Here is a 21580-nt window from a genome sequence, read left to right as displayed (position 1 = left end):
TGTACGAGGCTGGTATTTCCAAAAGTCCATGTACCACACATCAAAAACACTCCAAGTTCTTATTAAAATTGCAAATTTCTAGACCCTCTCCCAGACTTGCTAAATCAGACATCTTGTGGGGGAGCATGGGAATCTTCTTTTCAAACATGTCACCCAGGTGATTCTGATGAACTTATGTGTCAAGAACAACTTGACAAATTGGTGTGAAAACAGCAAGTGATGGCACTTCAGCATGTGTGGAGGTCTTATATGAATTCCTGTTTCCTCTTCTTCATGACCCTGGAGACTTGGCTGGAGGTACAATGAATGCCCAAAGCCAGTTAGCTCTAGAGTAGTGGTTTAATATATAGCTGTGTGGTTTCCCCATCACTTTGGAAAAAACATGTTAGTCAGTGATTGATGGGAACCTGCTCTCCTAAATGGCTCAGACCAGTCACCTGACACCTTATTCCTAGGGGCAGAGCCCAACTTTGTCTGATGGATTTTTGTTTACACACACACACACACACACACACACACACACACACACACACACACAGTCAAAACAGAATCCTGAGCCCAGTTAGTGTTGCTCAGTGGTTGAGTGTTGACCTATGAGCCAGGAAGTCATGGTTTGATTCCTAGTAAGGGCACATGTGTGGTTGCAGGCCCAATCCCCAGTGCAGGGTGTGCAGGAGGCAGCCGATAAATGATTCTCTCTCATCACTGAGGTTTCTCTCTTTCTCTCTCCTTCCTTCTTCTCTGAAATCAATAAAAATATATTTTAAAAAACAGCAGTATTCTGAAATTTTTTTCTGATTATTTAAGTTCTCATCTTATCTGGTGAGAGACTGTCAAGAGAAATCATAAAATATGCCATCAGTATTAATTCAATACAACTGATTAGTTGCATGGAACCCGAAGGTATTGGGTGACAAGAAACTTAGCAAAAGTTTAAGTCAGTTTCTCTCCTCTGGAACTTAATTGTTGGAATGTCTTTTCTTTCTTTCAGATTGGCCATTTATTTTTTAAATATATTTTTATTGATTTCAGAGAGGAAGATAGAGGGAGAGAGATAGAAACATCAATGATGAGAGAGAATCATTGATTGGCTGCCTCCTGAATACTCCCTATTGGGGACTGAGCCTGCAACCCGGGCAGATGCCCTGACTGGGAATCAAACCATGACCTCTGGTTTATAGGTAGATGTTCAACCAGGGAGCTATGCTGGCCTGGTAAAGTGGCCATTTCTTAAGGGTAACAAAGAATAGTGGTGACAACTTAGGTAAGTTTATCATCTAAAAATTTCTTCAATCCAATGACATAAATGCAAGGGTAGCAAGAGCAAGTCTATTCTACTTCAATTGGACAGAACTGGGAGTTCTTTAAGCTATTTTGTGAAGGAACTCTATCACAGTAAAAAATGTTTTCCCTAGTATACTTTGAAAAATTGATATGGATGCTTGAAGTAGATTTCCTGGTCATTTCTGTTAAGTCTATAAGATCAATCACTGTGTCAATTACAATTAAGGACAGATGTAACTAAGGTATAGTGTATTTATAATCAAGAGAGCCCCAGCCATCCAGTAGATGGTAGTAATAATTTAAAAGGCAAGTTTTCTCCTAAGGCAAAAACACAAACACAAAATGAAACAAAAGAAAACAAATAAGAGAAAAGAAAAACCTACCATAGAGGTTGAACTTGTAAAAATATCAGCGTGGAGAGATTTGTGAAACATTGACTTTTGCAAGAACAGAAAGGGCTTCTTTAATGCTTTTTTACCCAACTTCCTTTGGTAAATGGCATTCTGAGGAGTAAGCAACCAGACTCCAATGCTATCTTTCTTTCACATGGGGATCAACTATAAACCTTGTAAAATAAAGTGATTAAGAACAAGGGGTTTAGCCTGGCTGGTATGGCTTAGTGGTTGAGTGTTGACCTTGGAGCCAGGGTGTCACAGTTTGATTCCCGGTCAGGGCACATGTCTGGGTTTTGGATTTAACCTCAGTAAGGGGTGTGTAGGAGGCAGCCAACAAATGCTTCTCTCTCATCACTGATGTTTCCATCTCTCTCTCCCTCTCTGAAATTAATAAAATATGTATATATATATTTTTTTAAAAATGAAGCCATAATGCATAGCACTGATTCAGACGTAAATACTTGATATTCCAGGAAGTGTCTGCCTACTGGCAAGGACAGCATCTAGAACTTACTTACATTTGTTTTTAGCAGTCTGTGGAGCAGGTATTTTAAATAATAATAATTTTAAAAGTTGGAAACTATCACTCTAGGAAAGCCTTGAAATGCTTAAGGTTCTTCAAAGTAAGTCTATTATGATTATTACGTATCTTCCTTTGGGAATGAGAAATGGCAGAAACACTGGTATCAATAATAGCAACAGAAGTAATAGTAGTATCTTGAGCATTTGCTGACCAAATGTTGAACCAAATATGAATGCTGTCAAAAATCCTTAAGATAGATATTACCACTTATAGATGAACATAAAAGTCTCAGCAAAGTTAGGAATTTGCTCATAGACATGGGAGTTGAGCCCCAATGCTCTACTGACACTCCTTTCATTCATTAGGCCATTATGAACCGAATGCTTGTGCCCACCCAAAATTCATTATAAAATCCTTCCCCAATGTAATGATATTTGGAGGTGGGGATTTTGAAAGGTAATTTGGTTTAGATTATACCATGAGGCTGGGACTCTCATTATGAGATTCATGTCCTTATAAGAAGAGAAAGAAAAAGAGAGATTTCCCCACAAGCACACAATGAGAAGGCAGCTGTCTACAAGCCAGGAAGTGGGCCCTCACCAGACACCAAATCTGCCAGCTCCTTGATCTTGATCTTGATCTTGGACTTTCCAATCTCCAAAACTATGATACATAAATTGCTGTCCACTTAAGCCATTCAGTCTTTGGGACTTGGTTATAGCAGCATGAATAGACTAAGACATACTCCTTCCCTTTCTTGGACTATTGATACTATAACATGATGAAGAGTTTGCTAATAATGTTCTTGTCCATTTATTATTGAATAATAAAAAAAACATCATTCATTCATTCACTCATTGGCATTCATGTTGCCTTAGTACATTGGCTTGGGTAAACCTGGAGTCACTGAGAAGCTTTCATCACAATTTGATGTCCAGATCTGTTTCACTGTTGCTGCCAATTGCTGGTTTGGGGTTTTTTAACAACATGTCATGTAACTGAGTAACTACATAAAAGATCTCATCTATAATAATAAAGGTGTGATATGCTAATTAGACCAGACAACCTTTCGGATGAAGCCAGGGCTGTGAGGGAAGCCTGGGTCTCAGGTGCCAGAGGGAAGCTGGTGCCAGTAGCCAGGAGAAGGAAGGCCTACTCTTGCATGAATTTCATGCATTGGGCCCCTAGTTTAAATATAAAACTTCAGGATATAATTATCACTAAGCAGTCACTAGCTGCTTGTTGCTGAGAACAAAGAACAAGAACCTAATTTCTTGTTGCTGAGGACAAAGAACAAGAACTTTTCTTGCACAGAGAAGAAAAGGTATACAGGCCTATGAACTAAGAGTTCCCATAACACTACATCTCTAGTCATTCTCTCCTGCATCTAACCTGGTAAATTGTGATAGGTTCTGAAAGTTTTCTCCCCCTCTCATCACTAACCTCCTAAATGGTAAAGTTATTTAATGCAGGCTTATTTTAGTTGGAGTAGCAAGGTTAAATCATGTAAGTATAGAAGGCATTCTATATCTGCTAAAATGATCTGCTGACCTAGGCTTTTATAACTGGGCCCCAAAATAATATCAGCAAAGGTATGTGTGGTTCCTGGCTTCCTTGCATCCCCAATCCTATCCATTGAGTAACATCACATAGCCTTTTATCTGGCTTAGTAGGAGGGTCCCTAAAACTTAGCTCCTGCCAATCTTATTAAGTAGGGAAAGGAGATGGATAACTTAAAAGAGCACAGGAAAATAAACACAATACTAAGATAACTCCATAGACAACCTTTCCTTTATTTATAGAAAGTTGGAAAACCAGAGTCAAGAAATATTTTTCCTTGAGCCAGTGGAGAAAGAAAAAGACTCATTCCTTCCCTTAAGGGGAATGTCTCTAGGCAGGACATAGCACAAAAACAGGAGGCAGATCTGAGCAGGCTTTTCTCACCTCCTCGATTCAGAGCTGCATTTTTCTCCCCTGAGTAATCTCTCAGGTGACTGGTGGTGAGGACTGTCCAGGTATCATGGTTGCTCAATGGAAACAGCCAGTGAGTAAGAGTGTCCTTCCTCGACTGTGTGGTCACCCAGTCCCCATGGCCATGTCCCCACCTGCTGCTATTTCCCTTCTCTACTCCTTCCAGACTCCCAGTGAGTCACAAAGGGCTTGACCCAGGTGAACAACTAGAAATATTGTCATCATATTAATTTCAAAAGCTCCCCAGGTGACTGTGATGTGATTCTGTCCTCCTGTCCACATATATGAGACACTGACCTAGTTTCTGCTTGCCACCCTCCAACCCCATTCCCCAGAGAGAAGAAGCAAGTTGCCCAAGATCACACAGCTAGGTACAGGGGAGAAAGAACCCAAGACCCCTGCTTCCCAGTCTGTGTTGTTTCTACCAAAGCATCCCCCCCCCCTTTGTAACAAAGGGGCTCTTAGCTGATGCCAAATAGAGAATAAGGATGCAGAAAGAGAGCATCCTGCAGTGTTCCAAGAAAGAAAAACAAAGAAACAAAACAGATTAGATATTGGGGTTGCTTTCTCTTGCCTCTGGGGCAATTGCAGCTGCCTACAAAGACTTGCAGAACCTAAGTGGGGCTATAGGAAGAATATAGTCCAAGCACCCTCCTCTGGATAAAGAAATGGACAAAGCAAAGAGCCCCCAGAGGGGTCTAGTCTTGAGAAGTCTCAGCTGGTTGACCAGGAAGCAAGGCCCTGGGCTCCTGAGTCCTCAGCCAGTCCTCCAAAAATGTCAACCACTTCCTCCTCCCTCCCCACTGAGGTTGTATATGAGGTCTTTCCAGCTGGAAAGAAATGCATCAAAATGTCAGGAAGTGGAGCTAGAGATGATTTTAATGTTTTCAAATATTTCTTGTATTTTCCAAGTTTTCTTCCATGAATTTATAATGTTTTTATAATGTAAAAAAAAACACCAACAACAACAAAAAACACACCAACAACAACAACTTAAATTACTCCTTCAAAATAAGAATGCAATTGCTCTTAGCATAGTTCTTTGAAACACTCCCCAGCCCTCAACATTTTCATGAGTTCTTCCTGTGCTTCATAATGGCTGAGTGTGAATGATGCCTCATCAAATATAAAGTGAAGGAGCCACAGGATGGTGGGGGAACTAAAGGAACGTGGCAAGTCTTCTCTGTTGCTAGCTTGGTTTCTTTCTAGAAGGTTCTTCTGAGGCTTTCATCTATCTCTTTACCCCCCTTCTCTATATTGAAACCCACTGACCCACTCTACACTGCCAGGTTGAAGTCTCAGGAGGATCAATTAATTCCTGGTTTTCTTTCTTTTTTTGAGGGGAGGGGGTGTTTTTGGTATATCTTTATTTTAAGAAGGCAAAGCTGTGATTATTCAAATTGCATGGAATGTGAAACAGATGCCCCAGCTAACTAGCCCTTCCTTGCAATTTGGCCCTCAAAACAATTTTAATCCTCCCTTTCTCAAAACTAAAAGCTGAAGTGAAGGGATGTAAACATTCAAGGAGGTGAAATCTTAGCAGCTATTTTCAACCTGAGGTAATAGTTTCTTGAAGTTCTGCAAGCGATTTATGTCATTTATAAACACATTCAACTGCCACTTGGCCCCACAGGGGCAGAGATGGATCAAATTTCATGGAGGCGGTGGCTTTAGTTGTGTGGGTTCCCTTCTGGAGCCTGTGATGCACTTTCCCTAGGATTCCACCGGCCTGGGACACGGTCATGGTGTATAGCAGGGAAGGGCTGAGGACCCATTGCTCCCCACCCAGACCTGCAGAAGAGCCTCTTTAGGGACTTGTGTCCTTGTGTATGAGGTGGACATCTGCTCTGGAACCAGAGGGAGCGATGTGGATTCTCTAAGTCAGCAGTCAGCTAGCCCTAATCCAGTGGTCAGCAAACTCATTAGACAACAGAGTGGCAAACCATGGCTCACAAGGCACATGTTTGTGGACCACTGCCCTAATCTATCTGCATTTTAGTGGAGGGCCCAGCTCTGTGTATGCCTCACTAAATTCAGAAGGGATGATGACATGGTAGCTCTTAATGCAATATTTCTTTGCAGGGGCGGGGGGTAGGAATGGGTGATGAGTCTGGAATTACGAACATAAATCAATCATCAACTGAATGCCAACAAAAATAAAGAATAAAGAATAGTCATGAATTCAGGAAGGCTGAGATGAATTCTTTTGCCTTATTCCTCTAAACACAGCCTACACAGAGGAGCAGAAGATGTTCTCTCTGGGAGTCTGCCCTAATTTAAACTTTTGAATTATCTATTGGCAAAATACCAAAGGGCAGTTCTTAAAATATCCCTTGGCCAGAGGCTCATAACTGACAGTACCAGTTTTCTATACCTGGCATGCCCACTGCGCCAGGAATTACTGAAAGTGCTTAGGGACATCATCTTATTTATTTAGTCCTTTGACATAGGCATTAGTCTATGGAAAAACAGAGGCCTCCACAGGCAAAGAAACTTCACACAGCTCCTGCTCTTTAAATTTTCCCCAGCTTGCCTAATTCCAAATTCCTCGTCAGGAAGGTTAGCTAGTCATTTCCCTCCGGTCTTTCAGAAGGCACTGTGCTCTGTTGATGATTCTGGGTGCCCATCTTCTTTTGTAAAGTGTTTTCTCACTTGACTGTGATTCCTACTTTCCATTCTCATCTGAGCAGCACACTGTAGTACAGCAAATTGGAGCCTAATGAGGAACCAATAGAGAATGTGCAGAAGCAAATTGCCACTAATATTTATTTTTATTTTTTTTATTGTTTAAAGTATTACTTGTAGTAGTATATATATCTCCTTTTTTTCCCCACTGACCTTCCCCCAGCCTACCCTACCCGCTGTCGCATGCCCACCGCCCCCAATGTCTTGTGTCCATTTGTTGTGCTTATATGCATGCATACAAGTCCTTTGGTTGATCTCTTCCTCCCTCCCAACACTCCCCTACCTTCCTGCTGTAACTTAACAGTCTGTTTGTTGCTTTACTGACTCTGTATCTACCTTTTTGTTCATCAGGTTATAATGTTCTTTATTTTCCATAAATGAGTGAGATCGTGTGGTATTTTTCTTTCATTGCCTGGCTTATTTCACTTAATATAATGCTTTCCAGGTCCATCCATGCTGCTGCAAATGGTAAGAATTCCTTCTTTTTTATAAGTGTAGTATTCCATTGTGTAGATGTACCCGTTTTCTAATCCACTCATCTGCTGATGGGCATTTGGGCTGTTTCCAAATCTAAGCTATGGTGAATTGTGCTATGAACATAGGGGTACACATATCCTTTCTGTTGGTATTTCTAGTTTCTTGGGATATATTCCTAGAAGTGGGATTACTGGACCAAAGGGAGTTCCATTTTTAGTTTTTTGAGGAAACTCCATACTGTTCTCCACAGTGGCTGCACCAGTCTGCATTCTCACCAGAAGTGCACAAGGGTTCTTTTTCTCTGAATCCTCACCAGCACTTGTCATTTGTTGATTTGCTGATGATTGCTATTCTGACAAGAGTGAGGTGGTACCTCATTGTTGTTTTTATTTGCATCTTTCCGATAATTAGTGATATTCAGCATGTTTTCATATGTTTCTTGGCTTCCTTCTGTCTTCTTTTGAAAAGATTCAATTTAGGTCCATTGCCCATTTTTTATTGGATCATTTATCTTCCTTTTAATAAGTTGTGTAAGTTCCCTGTAGATGTTGTAGATTAAACCTTTATCAGTGATAACATTTGCAAATATGTTCTCTCATACAGTGGGCTTTCTTGTTGTTTTGTTGATGGTTTCTTTTGCTGTTGAAAGCTTTTTATTTTGATGCAATCCCATTTGTTTATTTTCTCTTTAGTTTCCATTGCTCTAGGGCAGTATCAGTGAAGAAATTGCTTCATCATATGTCTGAGATTTCTCTGCCTGTGGATTCCTCTAGTATTTTTATGGTTTTCTGTCTTATGTTTAAGTCTTTTATCCATTTTGAGTTTATTTTTGTGTATGGTGTAAGTTCGTGGTCTGGTTTCATTTTTTTGCATATATCTGCCCAATTTTCCCAACATCATTATTGAAGGAACTGTCTTAACTCCATTGTATGTTCATGCCTCTTTTGTCAAATATTAATTGAGCATACAGGCTTGAGTTGATATCTGGGTTCTCTATTCAATTCCATTGATCTATATGTCTGTTCTTGTGCCAGTACCAGGCTGTTTTGAGAACAGTTGCTTTGTAATACAGCTTGAAATCTGTTATTGAGATTCTTACCTACTGTGTTCTTCTTTCTCAGGATTGCTGTGGCTATTTAGGTTTTTCGTTTGTTTGTTTGTTTTTGTTTTGTTTTTATTCCAGATGAATTTTTGGAGAGTTCTTTTTAGGTCTGTGAAATATGCCATTGGTGTTTTGTGTGGTTAATGAAAGTGGAGTGGGGTTCAGAGTGGATTCTATTGTTTTTCTGGGAAATACCCTTCCAGAGCAATTGTTTTCAAATGTTATTTCTGATTAATTATGTGCTATTTCCTCTCTCCTTCCTTTTCTCTCTTTTTCTCTCCCCCTATTCCTCCCTACTTCATTAAAGACACCATAGATAACATTCCCTGTCTCTCTCTCCCTGTATCTTAATTTTTCAGCTTATGTGCTGTTGAAAACAACTAGGAAAGATGAACAAGTAGGTGGATAATGTGGTCTAAAACTCTCCCAACGCTGGGAAGACACATCACCACCTGCGTTCCAGCTTTGGCATGTGCTTGGCAGCAAATTGAAAGACCCAGAGGTCATACTCAGGAAAGCAGAAACACATTACATTTTAATAATCACCTACCTTTTCAATAGCTTTGAGCTTTCAAATGTCACCTCCAGTTACAGAGAACTAAAATCAACCCGCAAGCCCTCTCCCTTTCCACTCAGCAGAAAGAACAGCAGACGACTGGGGACAACTGTCAAAGGAGAAGGACCAATAAATATGAGTTGCATGCTAGAAGCAATTCAGCAAAATCAAGCTCATCAACTTCCCAGCATGGATTTTATTTTATTCTAAATCAGATACTCATTAATGGGGAGCATTCTTGGAATCATCATTTTATTTACACTAGAGAAATGCAAGACACATTGTCTGGCGAGGGAATGAAGCAGCCCTCTCACTGCACAGTTGTAGGTATTGCCTTCTGTAGCCTCCTGAATTCTCATGCTAATGGAAAACACCCAGGCCAGATGCTCTCCAGTAACCAGTTAAAATGGTACTGGAAAGTAAACTATTATTTTTTAAAGCATAAAGAACCAATGGAATATCAGGGAAAAAGTGAAAAATCATAACTGCCTTAGATGTCAGAATCAAGCCCAATAGATCATGCTACTGGAGGGGATTTGTGGAAGAGGCAAATCATGCCCTGTTTTGAGACCATTTATAATCAACACCAAGCTAGTCTACAAGCCAAAAAAAAAAAAAAAAATCCTCAGAGGATGCTATACATGTGCTTTTTACTTTCCATGCAGTTATAAAGAGGAAGGGAGGCCAAGAGACCCCTGGCAAATCAGTTCATAGAATAGCCTACATGCCAACATCTACTACCCACTCTAGATGCTGAACTGGGTGAATACCAAAGTCATAGAGGGTTTAGACTGAGATTCCTTTGAGGAAGCTGTGGTGTTTTCAGAGTTTTAAACAACCACTCTTAATCCTATGCTATAGTTTTACAGCATTTTCCAGTTCATGAAGTGTTAACTATAATTACCTCATGTTACCCTGACATCAACTCAGTGAGGTAGGTGTTATTAGTATCCTTCCAGAAGAGAAAACGTATTACAAATCATTCCCTTTCTCAATAATAAGTGACTTTCTTTCCACATCAGTGTGACTTTCTCAGAGACACCTTTGACCCAATTAACTGCTCTCTCTTCTCACTTCCTCCAGAACTTTCCTTCCTTATCCCTCCTACCTTTGGCCAAGGTGATTCCTTGGTAATGGACTCATTTGTTGCTTTTTAATCTGACACCTTGACCCAATCAGAGAAAGCCCTCTGCACCTCTAAAAATAAATGAATGTCTGACAAGAAAGAAAAAACAGAAAGGAGGAGGAATGTTTCAGAACTTGAGGATTTTGAAGAATAACCCATGTACAGATGGTATTTAATATTCTCCAAACACCAAATGCTGTTTCTATTCCTGGCTTCTTGTTATTATTTCCTGGTCACTTTAAACTGACTTATCTAATTGAATAGATTCTTTGATACATATGTTGGTATTTTAAATCCTGGTGGGAACAAGGCCTCCCATTTGTTTCAAGTTTTACTCTTAAGAAATGTTTTTAAAAAACCTTCCTTAGAAAAGGAATCTCAGTCTAAACCCACTATCACTTTGGTCTTCACCCAGTTCAATGAATGGTGCCAACCATTTCTCAGTAAGAACAATTCCAGATGACTCTTCTCCACAGGGGGTTAGTTTAGATTCATGGAGGTGAGAGCCAGCAGATTGCCATTAATATAAGTTCTAGAAGGTAGGATATTGAGATTTGTGGTATGATGGGACTCAATAAAAAACACCCGTCTTCTTCACCCAAGTTCTGAATCAAAGGGAATAAGAAAAATGAGTTAATGTATTGAGGCTGAGCCCTCATTTTTATTGCAGATAAGCCCCAGGGGGAAAGACCTAAATGTCGGTGAGAAGAAAGCAGGAATGATAACTTCCTGCTGACCCCTTTGTCTCTCTCCTCTAGGCCCAGAACAGTACGCCCAAGGTGACTGTAGTCTTCAGAGCAGACACTTTTCCCCACATCACTGTCTTGGGCTGGTTCCAAAAAGAAGGAGAGGAGGAAAATAGACCAATAGAGCTCCATCCAGCCAAGAAACAAGAATCATTGGCTGTGTCCCAGCAGTCCTGAACCCCCCACTGCTCTGTGTGGGAAAACCACAGGACCCTTCTGGGCCCATTGTCCTCAGCCTGGAAAGGTGTGTTTGGCTAGGGCAGTGGTTGCTAACCATGTGTTTTGCCGCTCTGTTGACTAATGAGTTTGCTGACCACTGGGCTAGGGGATGGCTGTGAGTCAGTCTAGCTCTGAAATTCTATGTCAGCCCCAGCAGTGACTCTGATGAGGTCCAGACTACGTTGCTTTCTTCCTCAGGGCATGGTCAGTTCCCTTCACTGAGGTTCATGGTCAAAGATCACACCCCTGAGACTCACCAATCATCTTGGAAGATGGCAACTGTGAGGGTGACTCAGTGCACATCTGTCCTGAGCACCAGAAAAAATTACTCCAAGTGCACAGGTCAGTAGGAGCCCCTCAGACCACAAACAGCACTTTTCATCAGCATCAGTCCCTGGAAACATATGGGACTGTCTCTTTGTTAATGATCCCAATACAGTATTTCAGAACATTATTATGAAGATTATGATGCTGCAAAGTGGAAGAAAAAGATGAAAAAAATGCATAAACAGGGGATCCTGTATTCCAATTTTGGTTTGGCATTAATAAGTCATGGGACACTAGCATCTCTGGGTCTCTTTCCTCATATAGAAGGTGATGAAATCAGGAGTTGTCAAACTTATTTTCCCCTCTTTTTAAAATAGAAACTCTCACATGGAATATGAATCTATAACATGGATAAAATAAATATGCTCTGGCGGAGTGTGGGGAGAGAGCCTCAGACCCATCCCACTTGATTTTTTTCCCTCCCCTCTGAATATTAGCCCAACTCCCAACTATGGCAGGCCATGAGGTCTCATAGCTCACTTGCCCAGGAAGAATTTTCTCTGTACCAGGCTGCCTTGGGGGCCAACACTGCATTCTGATATCAGATCCATCTGACAGCCAACACGGTCTTCCTAAAGCTGCATTCCTGATATTTCTCAGCAACAGTTAAAGAAAAACTGGACAGTATGTCTGACAGTGATGCTGGCCAGTTATCATCAGCTAGAACATAAAAAACACAGACAAAATATATTGGAGTGTTCATTGCAAGACCCAAATTCTAGCTCAATAGGGAGAAAGGGAGAGCAGGGCAGAGCATGAAGGCACAGCACTCTTAGAAAGTAATTTAATTTAAATGACATTCTCACTACTTTGTGTTCCACAGTCCAGATACCAGGTATAGATTTTTACCATAGAACAGTGTGAGAAGGGTCAGGTTCTCCAGAGATAAAGTCTCTCTCTCTCTCTCTCTCTCTCTCTCTCTCTCTCTCTCTCTCTCTCTCTCTCTCACACACACACACACACACACACACACACAGGAAACATGAAGCAGTTTTGGCCTTCAGAAGAGCTGGCCCCATCCTTTGGTGGTCACCCAGCCCCCTCATATATCTCCTCTGCATGTGCTAATTCTTTTGAAGGTGATGGGGGTCTTTTGCATGGAAGATATATGTAGCTGGATGGCGGGAAGTGAGATCCTAATTATCTGCAGCTGACAACCTTTCAGGGCCCATTATAAAAGAAACGTCTGCACCAGCCGCTCAGAGCCCTATATCCCAGCTCCAGGGAGTTTGAGGGAGCAACAAGGAGTGATTCTGAGAGCCTGATTTATCAGGGAAGATTAGGAGAGTTACACGTATGCTCTGGTGAAACAATGACAGAGGGGGAGCAGGCTAATGGTTGACAAAGGGGTAGAAGAAAGAGAGAAGATTTATGTAGCCTGGTACAGGGGTGAGCCATTGGAGGAGTGAAATGAAATGAAGACGGGAAAGAAAGTCCGAGTAAATATCAGGGAAACCTTCCTCATTGATTTATTATAGATAGATGAGCAAATCTTCCAAACGAAGCTTCATCACCACTTGAGAAAGAGTGAGTGAGCCTCCATAAATGTGTCACGGCCATTTGTCTCTGTCACTGTGGGATCTACAAGGCTCTCCATCTTTCTCTTGAATAGTGTCCTTAAAAGTCAGAATCAATCCTTTTTCTATAGGAGACTGGGAAGTTCTTAAGGGACATGTGGCTCATGGCCTAGCCACTTGCTAACCATCACCAAAACTTACTATCTACTTTATAATTTTAGGAGGAGTATGTACTTGTTCATGGAACTCAGCCCCTGGGGAAGATGGGAATTTATGCTTGGGCCTGAAGCCAGGAAGATAATGAAAATTCAATGAGGTCCTGGCAGCAGAAGCACATGGAGACATTCTGGTGAATTTAACTATCTGCAGATCCTCTATCTGATTCTCAGCTACATAGAGACCCTCTTATGTGCCACTTCAGATCCTCTCAGATTCTCCTTGTTCCAGATGCCACAGTACAGACCAGCTTTGCCTGAGCTCCAGCTGACATCACACAGGTTCCACCTGACCTGCCTTGTCTCCTGCTTGGGGATTCCATGTTGTTATAGAGGTACAGGATGACTCAAGAGTCCATCATGCACCCACCCAAATTTAAGTGGAAGTGCTGAGTTGATGTACATCAGGGAAAATATTTGAGCCATGAGAGATGGGAGCTAGCAGATACAGTCCTTCTCCTTCTCCTTCCAGATGTACTGTATGATAATGGTTTCCTGGGGGACAGTCCCACAAGATCAAGCAATCAGTCAGATGTAATAGCATCTAATAGGATCAGATACCCTTATATTGGCTCTCTCAGATTCACTCTCCTTTTCCCAAAACCCTGCCCCCTGGTTTGTGCCCCGTAACAAGATAATAGTGCAGTCACCTTTGGCTCAAGTTCTGCTTTCTGGGGGAACTCAGGCTTAAGATATGACCAAATAATCAGGGCACAAGAGTTACTAAATTGCATGAATAATGGCATAAATTAATTTTGGTTAATCCTCACTTGAGTATATTTTTCCCATTGATTTTTAGAGAGGGTGGAAAGGAAAAGGGGGGAAGATATAAGAGAGAGGGAGAAACATCAATGTGAGAGAGACACATCAATGGTTGCCTCCCCCATGTACCCCAACCTGGACTGGAGATCAGACCTGCAAACCCAAGTACATGCCCTTGACTGGGAATCCAACCTGGGACCCTTCGGTGCACAGACCAATGCTCTAACGGTTAAAGTCTAACCCATGAGCAACACTAGCCAAGGTGGCATAAACTTCTTTAATCATTTGGCCTGTGCTCTTGATCCAGACATTTACCTTAGGCATTGCATAGGCTTGTCCCCTCCCAACCTCAGCACCCCTGATAGGGCTTCCATTAAAGTCCACACAGAACAAGGATCTTCGTATGGGCCCCATTTTATATTCCAGGGTCTCCACTGGCTTACTCTACTGCAGAAAGATGGCGAAGAGCACCTGAGCTCAGTCAAGTTGGATTTCCCACTCTGCCCCCAGCCCCATCGGAGATGAGATATAATGTACAAGCTAAACCAGGACCTGGGGAGTTGATGATCAGCCCCTTGGAGGTAACCTGAGAGGACACTGACAAGCCTGCAGCCTTTCCATCCAGCTGTGAGGTTTCTCTGCCACAATTACTTTTGAGTCTATCATTTGTGTTATAGGCATTACAATTCCAGTCAAAAGCACTAGTAAATTCAGAATCCTGAAATGATCACTCCCTGTTGCCAAAAACCCAGTCTTTAGTGCTCCAAAGAGGGACTCCATGACTCTATGTTATCTGTAAATGTTTTAAGCTTTTGTTGTTGCTTTTTTTTGTCTTTAGTGTGTACTTTAAGTTCAACTATTTTTATGTCCCACCAAAAAAAAAAAAAAAAAAATCCTTACTAACCCATTATGGGTTAGTGAATTCCCAAACCGTTCAAAAATACTTTAAAGTTCTTTTGGGACATAGCCAGATACTTAATATTGTATTACATTTTATAGTTGTCACTTAATCAAGCTATTTAATATTATAGTACATTTTAAAACTGTCACTTAATCACATTTTCTTGACCCTTTTATGGGAATTAAAGATCACTGTAGATAAAAAATGGCATGCTTTAGTTTAAATAGATTCAGTATGTCCAGTGTGACAGTTACTTCTGAGACATTAAAAGAATTTTCTGTGATTAATGTGACCCACACACGTTAAATGGTGTAATGTTCCATTTCTTCAGCCATTAGCGGAAACAGCATCAGACAGAAGGAGCCAAAAATGTAGCCAACTGTATGTAAAGCCAGCGATGGGGGTGCCGGTGGTGGGGAGTTTCAAGATAATATAGAGCCAGGCAGGCTGAGATAAGAGAGACATTTCTCCTGATTTAATATTTGCTTTCCCCGAGCATCTTGAGAGCCAAGTCTGAGAAACACAAAGGTCAGGCCCTGGCGTGGAGCGGATGCCTGTGGAGCAGGGCAAGCACTCCGAGGGGGCCTCCTGACGAAGAGGGAGCATCTTGGGAAGGCAGCTGAGTGGGTGCTCGGCGCTTATTAGAAATGATTGATGAACACTGCTTCTAAATTTAGAAAAGCTCTCTACATGGACATTTACTCACAAAGGAAGGGGGAAAATTCCTCTGAAAGGTCCATCCCTGGAACCGTTTTGTTTATGGCACTGCGATAGTTCTGGGCAATTAACCTAGAATTGCGTCACTGAAAGATTTTTATATTCTTAAGTGTTCACTCATGTAGTTAAAGTAAATTATGTCCTTTTCCAAACATGTTCCAAAGAATTGTGCTGGGTTTTTAAAATCCTGGTCCCTAAATCCTCCTTGTTTGTTTAATTAATCTGAAAATCACTGCTCCTGCTTTGTTTCTTAATCACAGATCACATACGCTGTGTTTGTCAGCAGCTGTGCCTGAAAGCATGTCCCAGAGTGTTTTTCTTGTTTAATAAGAGCTGAATAATACCCTATTTAATCCATCAAGTAGGACATTACAGTAACATTGATCTTTTGTTTGACAGCAAATTTGTTTGATAACAGAATAGAATATAACCTAACCAAATCAGTGTCAGAAATGCATTTCAGAGAATCCAATTAAAAACACCCGTGCACACTCCAGACCCTGAGCAGGAACTAGGCACCGCAAGACACACTGGGCATGAGGGAAAACCTAGCCTTGCAAAATGCCTGGAGCTTCCCCAGGAGGCACACACCAAGAACTCCATGCCCTAGGAATGTGGCCATTTGGGCTGAGAAGAGTCAACCTGCTCCAAGATCAGAATGAACAGACCAATGACCCCCATTGTGTTCCTCCTTTGTTGGTTCATATGTTGTGACTCTTGGGGTCAAACATGCGGGATCCTGCCATCATTTAGTCCCCCCTGTTCCTCCTCCTGCCACCAAATAGTAAGGGCCCTTTAAGAATGCCATTGTTCACATCCCAGCATCCTTGTCCTGTGTCCAAACCTGTATAGAAGAGACCCTTTCTTTGTAGCATCCTTTATCTCGGGGAGGAATGGAAATTGGTTCAAATGACTTCATTTAGAAGGACAAGTGTCAGCCCTGGTGTGTATTCATACACGTTTATTAGATGTTTTACAAGTAAACCTATTTCCTTTCAAAACCCAGCACAGAATTGTAACAAAGTCTCTGTCTAGATACCAAAACTAGATAACACACAAAGGGGGAGGAAAAGATATGTATAGCAACAAGCAAGACTTCTCAAGTGTGCAGTTTTGAGACTCATGTATCTTGTCTCAAAAATTGAATTGGCTGGGTTTCATACCAGGCTATTCATAACACCACCACCACCACCACCTCCTCCACCCCCTCACACACACACCCTTTAGAAAAATAATTACTTAGGTCAACCAGTTGTATTCAAAATAGCCAGTTGCTTGAATAAATTAAGCCTTTTCTTTCTCCAAGATGATTTATGTGCAGACATGGACAAGATTGAATGTGCTGTCTCTCTCACAGAGAAAAATGCAAGTGCAGACACCCCATAAGCAGTAGAGGGGGTACAGAGGACTCACTCCATGTTATTGGGGAGATGGAGGAAGACCGCTGTATTTGAAAAATCCCTAAGAAAACAAGTAGCCACTGGAATACCTGCACTCTCCTTAGCTTTCTATTTTTTGTTGTTGTTGTTGTAAATGTTCCCTCCTAATAAGGGCAAAATGAGAGTTCAGAAAGGTGGGTTGAAACCTTCACTTGTAAATACAAGTTGAGAAAGCAAAAGACTGAGTATTATCAAACTTCTCAAGTGAACCCTAGTGCTGATGGCGCTCTGGTAACCTGGATGTCAGGAGAAATTGTTCTTACATTTTTAACACATTTACATCTAATATTGCAATTTTCCTGGCACTCACACTCTGTCTTAGTCTCATCACTGAGGGAAAATATCCAGGATGATCTTGTGAATCTAAAGAGTAGAGGAGTCTTTGTTTTAATCCTTCCCTAGTTTTTGCCGCCAGCCTCTCTGGCTCATGTTATTATAATTCCTCCCCTCTCTCATTCACTGCCTCCTTCCTTATTCTTTTGTTCTCTAATCTTCCCCTTTGTATTAATGAAGTCCTTTGTAGTTTCTCTTCAAATCTTTAAGTGGATTCCTTTGTGATTTCTATTTTTTCTTTTACCTGATGGGGTCCTTTTAAAAAAAAACCATGAAAAGTATCAATACTTCCATCCTCTTGGGCACTGTGGGCCTTAAAGCATTCTATTATATTTTTTATCTGAAATGGCTTTCTCTTGACCCAGAAGTATTAGCAAATTACAGACCCCAAGCCAATCTTTTATGAAGAAGGTCTGAGAGCAAGTGGTAGCCTTTCAAGTGCTTAACCATAGAGTCATAATCTTTATGACAAATCGCCTCTTGCTTTGCAGTTATGGCTAGTTTACTATGCATATGGCTGAGCGAGGGCCTCTTAAAGTGATCAGAGACTTCTTCTAATGCCCCCTCCCACGTGTCACATCACTCCTTTTTACTGGTCTTGTTAGAGGGACAGCATTAGCCCCACAGATCACTCGAGCTTCCTGACCAGCTGCCAGGCTGTGAAGCACGTGGAATGAGGGTGGTTGATCCAAAGATATCAACTTGTCACTCTCGATGATCATTCATCTGCAACCTAAATAGCCCATGGTGCCTCGGAGATCGATGTGGAGACCATCGCTCTTCAACATTATTGCCACTAATTATTAAGATGAATGCAGTGATTAATGGGAGCAATGCTTTTTTTCACTTTATGCAAATACAGATCTCATGCATATACATGGTGAAGGGGGCTCACCAACCTGGTGCCCCAATGTTGCTGCTCAACCCCCTTATTCAGCTGTCACTGTGACCCAGGTGCAGTGACTTAGAGCGATTTAAAAAGAAATGCTAAAAATGAATTGTTGATCAGCAGCCTCAGGCAGCTTTTTGGAAATTCCCTTCCACAGGGCTGTGCTTTGATTAGGGAAAGCTCAATCAAGGCAATGACTAGGGTTATTAAGGATGCTGTGTTAGCTGCAGTCCTTTCAGTTTGTGTTGTCTGGAGGAAAGAGCTCGTGAGGAAGGAGAAAATGCGCTCTCACGGTGATAATGTGGTAAACTGAGGCACGCCTACCTCTTCGGGTCTAGGTTTTCCCTCTCTGGTACAAATGTGGAGGTCCAATTGAAGTAAATAAAGCCCCCTTTAACCTGAAATTGTAGGATCCTATAAGGCGCAGGGTAAGTGGGATATAAACCTTTGGCCCTTTGTTTTCTACCTAAATATACACTTCCTGCTACAATAATCCTTAGGATAGCACATCTTTCATTAGTTATTATATTCTATAAGCATATTTTTCATACATTCAACAAATATTTCATTTAGTATCTATTTTGTGCATAATACAAAACTCCTTTTTCCTCTGTAAGAACTATGTACATAATAGTAATCACAGTGTGTCCCACTTATTTGCTGTGTCTTGGGTGGAAGCTCTCCAGTGGCTGGAACTGAACCGTATTCTGCTTTACAAATCAGGAGCCTGGCACGGAGTTGGCACTCCATAAGTATTTGTTTAATGAATGAATGTTAGGCATTGGGGAAAATGACTATAAAAATATACTAGGTACTTTCTAGTACCTTACAAAGTGTGCAAAACCAAAAATACACCCAGGCCAATAGGCAACAAAATGTCCCACAAATGAGGCAGCCACCGGTAGCTCTTATATGAAGAGTGTCGTGTCATGTTGAAGGGGTGTTTAGGAAGAGCAAAACAGTACTAAGGGATCTCACAAGTGGGAGGCATTGTATAAGACATTCCATAATTGGAAGGGAATGTGAGTGCCTGGCCTCTGGCCTTCAGTCCCATGCACACAGATGACATCCCACCCCTTCCTAAAGACCTTTAGGTGGAGATTCCACACTCTTTGTTGTTCACTCAGACTAACATTCTACCCAAGAATTCCTTCTTACCATCTACTGACAAGTCTTTCCTTCCACATGGACTTGCTAGATTGGGTGTTGGCCACATCCTTTTTTGATGCTTGATGATATTACATCACTGCAGTCCCAACAGGGACAGCTGATTTGACTGGTCACTTCAGAGACTAATTGTATCACTCAGGATGGCTGGTGCTCTGGTCAGCATCCTCCTCAAAAATCCAACTCTCTGTGGAACTGAATAACAAGTGACCACAAGGCATCTTAAGTCCTTTTCAGGTATCCTAGAGATAGAATTTCAGGCGGGTCCTTAATTGCAACACCGGGCTCTGGTAATTGAATCCATTTAGAATCCCCTAGAGAAATGCCTTATGATGGTTGGAGCAAGTGTTTTATAGCCATGCCGGAACCTGAGTCCTGGTTCTGCCCCATACTACCTCCAGTATTCTCTCCTGCCAGGTAGAATACTTGTATAAAGCTTAACTGAATTACTTTCAGAAATAAAGGGGATAAAGTGGGTAAGATGCCTGGTACTCAGTAAGCCTTAGATAAATGAAACATATAAATATAATTTTTCCTTCTATCTGCACTGGGTGGCCAAAGGAATAAGGCTTAACACTTAAATCGTTACCCTTAAAGGACACATAGAATATCTGTGGTTCATCTCCTCCTTTCCAGGATATAAGACACTCTCCTAGTATGACCACAATTATACAAAGACTACATCAGTCATTCCTGGTCAGGTGTTAATCTTTACATTTAAAAAAATTCTTCTTCAATTACTATTTATCTTCAATATTATTTTGTATTAGTTTCAGGTATATAACAAAGTGGTTAGACAAGCATACATTTTAAAAAGTGTTCCTCCTGATATTTCCAGTACCCACCTGGTACCAAATGTAGTTATTACAAAATTATTGACTATATTCCCTTTGCTGTAGTTTACATCCCCACGACTGTTTTGTAATTACCATTTATATGTAATCCCTTCACTGTTTTCACCCAGTTATCCAATTCCTCTCCCCTCAGGCAACCATCAGTCTGTTCTCTGTATCTGTGAGTCTGTTTTAATTTTGTTTGCTCATTTATTTTGTTCTTTAGATTCCACATATAAGTGAATTCTTATGGTATGTGTCTTCCTCTGACGGGCTTATTTCACTTAGCTTAATACCCTCTGGAACATCCATGCTGTCACAAATGGCAAGATTTTGTGTTTTTTATGGGCAAGTAGTCTTCCATTGTGTATATGTACCATGATCTCATTGTTCACTCATCTACTGATGGTTATTTGTGTTGCTACCATATCTTAGCTACTGTAAATAATGCTGCAATGAACATAGGGTGCATATATTCTTTCATATTAGTGTTTGGATTTTTAAAAAAATATATATTCTCAGAAGTAGAATCACTGGGACATAAGGCAGTTCCATTTTAAATTTCTGAGGAACTTCCATACTGTTTTACAAAGTGGTTGCACCATTCTTTAGTGCAAGAAGGGTTGGTTCTCTTTTATCCACATTCTCACCAACACTAGTTTATTGATTTTTTATGGTAGCCAGGTGTCAGGTGATATCTCATTGTGGTTTTAATTTGCATTTTTCTGACACTGACCATGTCTATTAGCCATCTGTATGCCCTCTTTGGAGAACTGTCTATTTAAATAATTTGCCATGATTTTTAATCAGATTGTTTGGGGTTTTCTTGGTGTTGAGTTAATCTTTTCATTTTATCAACTTTTTATCCTCACTTTCAGATTTCTGGATGGACAACCTAATTTAGGAGAACATTTATATAAGCTAAATTGGAATGTGCTGCATAAAGGTTTGATTTCAGAGGATACCATTCCAACCACTGCTACACCTCGTGCCTGAACCTGCTCACCTCCCACAGCCTGGATCCCAGAGCACACCATCTAATGCACATCAAGGGCCAGGAGGACTTACTGGAATGCTGAAATCACTGCTGATGGATAAAGAATGTAGAACTGGAAAACCCCAGGGAAATTTTTCATGGGCACACTGTCAGAATTGCTGTGATGGACAAAGAGAGAAGCAGGCCCGGTTTCACAGTCCACTTCAGTCCCTGCAGACACCTGACTTCTCAAAGGACAGGAGGCTCAGTTATTACTCCACGACTGTACAATAGGAGGCCTGTCCCAGGTCTCTATTGTCCACACATATTAACATGCATTTTCCATTATTTAAAGGTAGTATTTGTAGGTATATGATGGATGGCCTTCCAAGGACTTCCTGTGTATTTTTCCTATAGACA

The sequence above is a fragment of the Pipistrellus kuhlii genome, unplaced genomic scaffold (genome assembly GCF_014108245.1).
Source record: "Pipistrellus kuhlii isolate mPipKuh1 unplaced genomic scaffold, mPipKuh1.p scaffold_m20_p_13, whole genome shotgun sequence".
NCBI classification, from domain to species: domain Eukaryota; kingdom Metazoa; phylum Chordata; class Mammalia; order Chiroptera; family Vespertilionidae; genus Pipistrellus; species Pipistrellus kuhlii.
The sequence above is the reverse complement of the archived record's forward strand: the minus strand, read 5'-3'. Positions refer to the sequence as shown.